Below are 6,417 nucleotides of genomic sequence, written 5' to 3'. Positions count from 1 at the left end.
CAACAGAAATGTATTAAACAAGTCATAATACAAGCTATGTGTGTTGTACCAGATACAGAATGTGCAAGTCATTTTCCAGTACAAAGCCCTTCATGGCCCGCTGGAGATCTGCAAATATTCCTACAGCCTCAGGAGGGGAGAGGGAGGAGGAAAGGGTGGCAGCGCCAAGTTGAGTTGGACAGTACCGCTCCTCTGGATATGCAAAGACATCAGAGGATATGCAGTAGTTATTGCAATTGCAAAGGTGCTCAAGATGATACTGATATATGATGCAAAATACACAAAATGCTTGCATTATTCTTCAGAATTTGTATCAAATGGTTTATTCTGTTACTAAAAGTCTTTGATTGTATGTCAAGATATCAAGAATGCTCATTGATAATGAAAAAGACAGTACCTTGTCCATCTTTCTGGATACTAATAAATTCATTGTCCATCAGCCATTCAACACAGGCCTCAATAGCTCCTGTGTTGGTCTCATTTGATTGTCTTTTGCTGTCACATTTCATGCTGGCAGCCAGCAGTGAGCACGAAGCATATAACCTCACATCCGGGAGTGCTGGCCACACCTCCGACAATGATCTGCAAGTTGGGATGATTCAAATTGGGGACTTAAAACAATTAGTTCATTGGGCAGAAATTTGTTTTGTTACTCTTATGTATACTAATAAACCATACATCAATGGCCTCAGAGGATGAGGCAACCATTCTTTACAAAGGAATTAATTCTGATGTATTTACGGCCATACCTCTAGGATGGCTCGCAGCATGCTGGTGGTGATGCCCTCTCCCTCCCTTCTCACCAGGCAGCTGCTGATTGGTTGAAGAGCACCTTTAAGGAGACTAATACCTTTCTGACGCTCTGCCTCCTTACACACCAGCACACTCTCACCTGAAAGAGAACGGACAAAAGAACGTGAGAATAAAAGAGAGATGTTATTGATTATTATCTCACAATAATAAAGTTCATCATCTGACTGATCATGTTTTGTTTTCTCTCTCACGCCAACTGGAATAACAATGAACATGCAACGATGCCAACGTCCTTCCCTCCATACCTTCAGTGTCTACCCCTTTCCTTCCTGCTCGTCCAGCCATCTGTTGTATGTGCGGGTCCAACAAGTGTCCATTGAAGGTAGGGGTACGAATGATGACCCTGCGAGCTGGGAGATTAACCCCTGACGACAGGTAGAGGTGGCGGCCAAGACTCTCACCACGCCCTGACGAAAAGCTCCCTCCAACACATCACGCTCATCAAACGTCAAACCTACAGAGACAAACATCTTATTTATATACTATAAACAGTATTGGTTCAGTGTGCACTTTGTTTCAGTTAGGAAGTTGTGTGAGTGTGTTCACCAGCATGGTGGAAGGCCACCCCCCATTGCACAGTCCGCTGGAGGATGGGGTCTAAACCGGCCGGTGTTCGTCTCAACTGGGCTAGGACATCCAGTAGTCCCTCCCGATCCAGACACACTGGTCGAGGCTCTGCTTGGCCCTGACAATCTGAAAAAAATGAGACCAAAATTTAGATTTACGGGATAAGTTCTTGTTCGTATCAGCTTAACATGACTCTCAATGAAGAACCACTGTAATATCACTCAATGCAACACAAACAAGCTTTAGTTTGACTTCACTTTTAAATTTAGTATGCACAAAAAGTAGATAATTTTGAGATGGAATTTAAATTCCAGGTACCAGCATGACTGAGGCAGTAGAATTCTCTGGCGATGCCGCCGCCAGTTTCTCGCACCAGTTCTTCGAGGGCAGAATAGAAGCACAGAGTGGGCCTCTCTCACAGTCTCATAGCACAGGCTCACTATGTGGTCATCGTCACCCTTTATGACCACACATACATACACAGTTTAATTACTGGTCTTGAGAGAGTAGGAATCACTCCGCACACTGGCTAACATCTACACTCAGTTACCTTAATGTGCAGAGCAGGAGTGAACTGCCGCACCACAGAGAGGCTCTTGTCGTAGATGTTGCAGCCCACCTTGAGATGCTCCTGCAGGGGTACAGGTCTGTAGTCTGTCTGGTAAAGCTCTGCGCCTAGCCAGCTAGCCAGGAGGAGAGGTTAGGCAAGGTGGCGCTCATACCTGATCTGTACACCCTCAGAGAGAGACCTGTAGAATGAGTTTTACAGATTTGTAGATGTAGGAGAGCAACAGGATTTTTAAACAGTGTAGCTGTTACACACTAACGGATACAAACCCAGTGGTATTCTGCTTCTGTGCAATGTAGCGGATTTTGGTTAAGAGCAGTTCTAGTAGGTATCCTCTTCCAGAATCTCCAACCATATGCAACTCATCCACCACAACCATACCTAATAGTACATAAAACACACAAATTCAAATGCATACTGTATGTTTTAGACTCAAGGAAATGAACTTTTATCCTTGGTATATTTACCTAGTAGACCCATACAGTCCTCTTCAATTAGTCTGTTAATGAGGGAGTTGGCTTTTTCTATCGTGCAAACAGCCACATCTAGAGCTGTGAACCCTCCAGCAGCTGAAGTGCTGCCCATATATCCCTCCACGAACTCCTGCCTCTTCAAATACACTCTACAAAAGGCCAGATATATAGGTCTGTTAGATGAGATACTGTAGATATACTCCCACATTCCACAACACAATGTAAGTAACAACATGCATGTCGTTTTTCCCTGTCCACCTCTCCCTCACCTGAAGGTAATGCATCTTCTCTTTCGCCACAGAGACAAATGGCAGAATGAAGAGAGCTTTTCTTTTAGTCTCCAACACTCGCTTCAACATCAGCAGCTCTGACACCAGAGTTTTTCCAGCACTGGTCGGAGCTGAAAAGGACAGAATTGAAAGCAGATGCTGACCTAACAGTGACTGACTCCTTGAATCACTTTGTAGAGAGTAAAGATGGAAAGCGCTCCGAGGCAAATTTATGTATCGGGCTATATAAATAAACTTAAATTAACTTGACTAGAGAGTGTTTCTTACCAGAGTACACCAGGTTACCTCCCTGCAGCACCTGTCCAACAGTGAGGCACTGAGCCTGCCATTCGAACATGTGAGTCACTCCGTGTTTCTGGTAGCGCTCCAGTACAGGTTTTGGTAAGCCCCAACTGGATAGCAGCAGCTTTTCAGCTTGCCCGAGGGAGCACGCACAAGGCAATGCTACAGTAGAGCACAAATAAAGAACTCCTTTTACACTTCAAACTGGTGTGGTGGCAGGGTACATAAACTAATGTCAGATATAAATGTTATTTAGTTTAACGATACAATCTGGACATAGCTGCAAAGAGATATAGTGCAAGGCTATAGTGGGTAACTGCCCCAGGACCCCAAAAGCTCCAGGTTTTACAGCAAGTTCACTGGTCTGTGCCACTGCCTTTTATTAGATTAAATATGAAGCTATTTATTCATGTCTTGCATTGCAATATTTTATCTAATTTAATAAAATTGAATTTCTGTTTTATTCTAGTCTTTAAATCCATTAATGTTTTATGCAAAGCACTTTGAATTGCCTGTTGTTAAAAGGTACTATGCAAATAAACTTCTGCATTTCTTTGAGATAATTAAATTGAAATCTGGTTTGGAAAAAACACTAAAACACAGTATGAACTGACATGATGAGAACCTAGAAGTGGGTCTAGGGGCGGCTGTGGTTCAGGAGGTAGAGCGGGTTGGCTGTTAATCGGAAGGTCGGCGGTTCGACCTGGCTCCCCCTGGTTGCGTGTCGAAGTGTCCTGCAAGATACTGAACCCCGATTTGCCCCTGGCGGCTATTCCGCCAGTGTATGAGTGAGTGTGAATGTTAGTTTCCGTTTGAGCACTTAGGCTCAGTGTATGAATGTGTGTGACTGGTGAATGCAGATGTAGTGTAAAAGCGCTTTGAGTGGTCGAAAAGACTAGAAAGGCGCTATACAAGTACGGAGCATTTACATCTTTCTTTGTTACCTGACCTTGAACTCCTGTCCTGAAGAGGGTCCTTGTATTAAATCAAATTTAAGACCTTCATTATTTCCATTTTGCACAAAGTTTAACCACAGTATTTCTACACGCAAATAGTGTTCCAGTGTAGAAAAACTGCATGCAGAGCACGAAGTGGGATGAAGGGCCAGTTAATAGGGCCCCAGCTGCTTTTGCCCCATGACACTCTGGCAGGTTAATCCAGCAATAACTAGGTGTGAAAGGCGTCAATAACACAGAAAAACAATGTTAGAAAATATTTGCCACAACTTCAATTATTTCACCTGGCTGAGGTAAAGTGTCACTCAGAGTACTGAGGTCTAAGCCGCTGGGGACTGTGAGCACAGAAGCGGACTGATTCTGTAGTGACTGCTGCAGTTTGGCCTTCTTCGTGGCCGCTGCGAGGCGGGAGGGGCTGAACAAGATGTAGTCCCTGGATACATCCAGAGGTGGATAAGCATTCATATTTTGCCCACTTTTGTCATCACTACGAGGGCAGCTCTGTCTTCCGGATGCAAGTTTCTGCCTACTGAAACATACAAAGTAAAAAAAATTGTTAACAGACAAGTACAGATGCAGAGTAGAAACAATAGTCAAACTGGGCTGTAAAGTGTAGGTTAAGACTCACTCGGTGGTGCCACCTAGTTGCTGACGTTTTTTTATTTCTTGACTGGATAGCCCATTGATGCAGGCAGAGGCATGCAATGACTGGATGTTTCGGCACCCCTCTGAGCATGCTCCGCTTCCTCCAAGTCCTCACTGAAGAGAAGCCTCTGTGCAAGGTCTTTGCAGTCAGCTCTCCGTCCAGGTCTCTTACAATCACCACTACGCCTCCAGACACTCTCCTGGGTGCTTGGGGCTCTGTGGTGTCCCGCGGGCTGATGTGCTCTGTCACTCTCCCTCTTATTGTCTGCAAACTGGTGCAAGGGACCGTAAAGGGACAGAGTCAGCTGATGATGCTGGGCTTTCCTGTGCATCTCTGTTTACTGCTGTTGGAAAAGCAGGCTTCAGGGGTCTACAGCATCCAGCACCTGAAGCATCTCTTCATCCAGCGCTAATGTGGATTCTCCCAGCGGAAACACTGCTCCTCCACCCTAAGATGGGATTAATGCAGGTCATTTCTGACCTATGTAGGTGTGAAAGATGAAAAGAGACGAGGAGGAAAAAACTCTCTCAAGTGGTTACACTCACCATGAGGCTATCCCTGCTGGTGTTTGTTTTGCCTGACAGGTAACCTGTTTTCTGACAGTCTCTCTCCATCTTGTGGCTCATCGGGAGCTTGGAAGCTGTGCACAGAAAAAAGTATGTTCACCACAGTAAGACAGATAGAAACGTCACACAGATTGGAAGACGTCTCTACGCAACAGAAGGAATCTGGTCCTAATTCTTCTAAATCTCCCCACAGCATAAATTAAGTCAAACTGTGACTTACTTTCTTTTCTTCTTGATCTGGTGCTGCCCCATATAGCTTTTCTTTTTCAGAGAAGGACCCGAGGTGCTCATACTGAATAAGTTGTGCTGTGTTGACAAACGCGTGAGTAGGTGGATGTAAATTAACATGACATTGGTTTGACTCTTGACGCAAGTTTATAAACTATATTTAACAATGTGTACCAAAGGTAAGGGAGCGAAAACAAGCGTCGCAGTGGAAGTGATTATTTTGGTTGCTAAGTATAAACATTTTCTTTCTGCTGAGCAGCGATGCGAACACATCTGAAATCAAAAAGTCCGCCGGTGCGCCGCCCACAATTCGACGGGAAACAAGGTACGAATACAAAAGTTCCTATGCACCACCACTGTTCCTAGACAATTCCTAGATAATACTACCACCAAGTAATACTAATTTTAATAATACTAAATGTATTGTCCTTAGTTAAATGTTTGGATGAATAAGAGTTGAACAACAGTTTGTGGTTAAATAAAATAGCGGTAAACATGTATCGATGGATGAATAATGTTTTTACAAGTTGCCTATTAATAAAATGTCAATGAAATCATAAGCTTTAGACTGACTAAACTGTTCTAAAGTGTTATAAACTGTCCAGTAAGTGCGGTAAATTGTATGGTTAAATACAGAGAGCTGGTAATATGTGTAAATCATAGACTGTATATGGTGTAAATGCATAAATAAATCTATAGTAAGTAAAAAAAAAAAAAAGAAGAAATATAATACAGATTTTGAAGTGTTTGTGGTCAAATCAAATGTGATTCATCAATCCACAACATGTATCTTATGATAACATGTGTGGACAAATAAATCCGTGTATCATTCTCCCTTAACTTATCATGGTGCATAACGACAATCAACACTTAAAGAAATCAGTGTTTGGTCATTTTTAACCTTCACACTTGGTCGAACATGATTTTAGCGTCTAGTTTATTGTCAGTAGCACACTGCATTGATAAATCCTGTCGGGCAATGCTTGTGGGCGGGGCCTGGGTGTCTGTCTCGGGGTGTAGGGCGTGAG

At 43.4% G+C, this 6,417-nt stretch overlaps 4 long non-coding RNA genes across 4 annotated transcripts; all 4 read right to left on the bottom strand.

Annotated features, from left to right (window-relative positions):
• Nucleotides 1-553: 553 nt before the first annotated feature.
• Nucleotides 554-1,103, bottom strand: LOC119919187. Its single transcript, XR_005447643.1, has 3 exons — nt 1,059-1,103; nt 750-892; nt 554-582 (listed from the first exon to the last, which is right to left on the bottom strand). It is a non-coding gene; the product is annotated as an uncharacterized LOC119919187 (long non-coding RNA).
• A 90-nt stretch (nt 1,104-1,193) lies between these two features.
• LOC119919186 lies at nt 1,194-1,736 on the bottom strand. Its single transcript, XR_005447642.1, has 3 exons — nt 1,699-1,736; nt 1,360-1,506; nt 1,194-1,267 (listed from the first exon to the last, which is right to left on the bottom strand). It is a non-coding gene; the product is annotated as an uncharacterized LOC119919186 (long non-coding RNA).
• Nucleotides 1,737-2,103: 367 nt separating this feature from the next.
• Nucleotides 2,104-2,539, bottom strand: LOC119919188. Its single transcript, XR_005447644.1, has 3 exons — nt 2,416-2,539; nt 2,218-2,329; nt 2,104-2,129 (listed from the first exon to the last, which is right to left on the bottom strand). It is a non-coding gene; the product is annotated as an uncharacterized LOC119919188 (long non-coding RNA).
• Nucleotides 2,540-2,542: 3 nt separating this feature from the next.
• LOC119919189 lies at nt 2,543-3,126 on the bottom strand. The gene is made up of 3 exons (XR_005447645.1): nt 2,979-3,126; nt 2,691-2,821; nt 2,543-2,570 (listed from the first exon to the last, which is right to left on the bottom strand). It is a non-coding gene; the product is annotated as an uncharacterized LOC119919189 (long non-coding RNA).
• Nucleotides 3,127-6,417: the final 3,291 nt, after the last annotated feature.

Source organism: Micropterus salmoides, unplaced genomic scaffold (assembly GCF_014851395.1).
Source record: "Micropterus salmoides isolate LMB-PRFRI ecotype aquatic unplaced genomic scaffold, ASM1485139v1 Ms_hic_scaffold_2606, whole genome shotgun sequence".
Lineage (NCBI taxonomy): Eukaryota > Metazoa > Chordata > Actinopteri > Centrarchiformes > Centrarchidae > Micropterus > Micropterus salmoides.
Note: the sequence above shows the minus strand (reverse complement) of the source record. Positions and strands in the feature narration are given on the sequence as shown.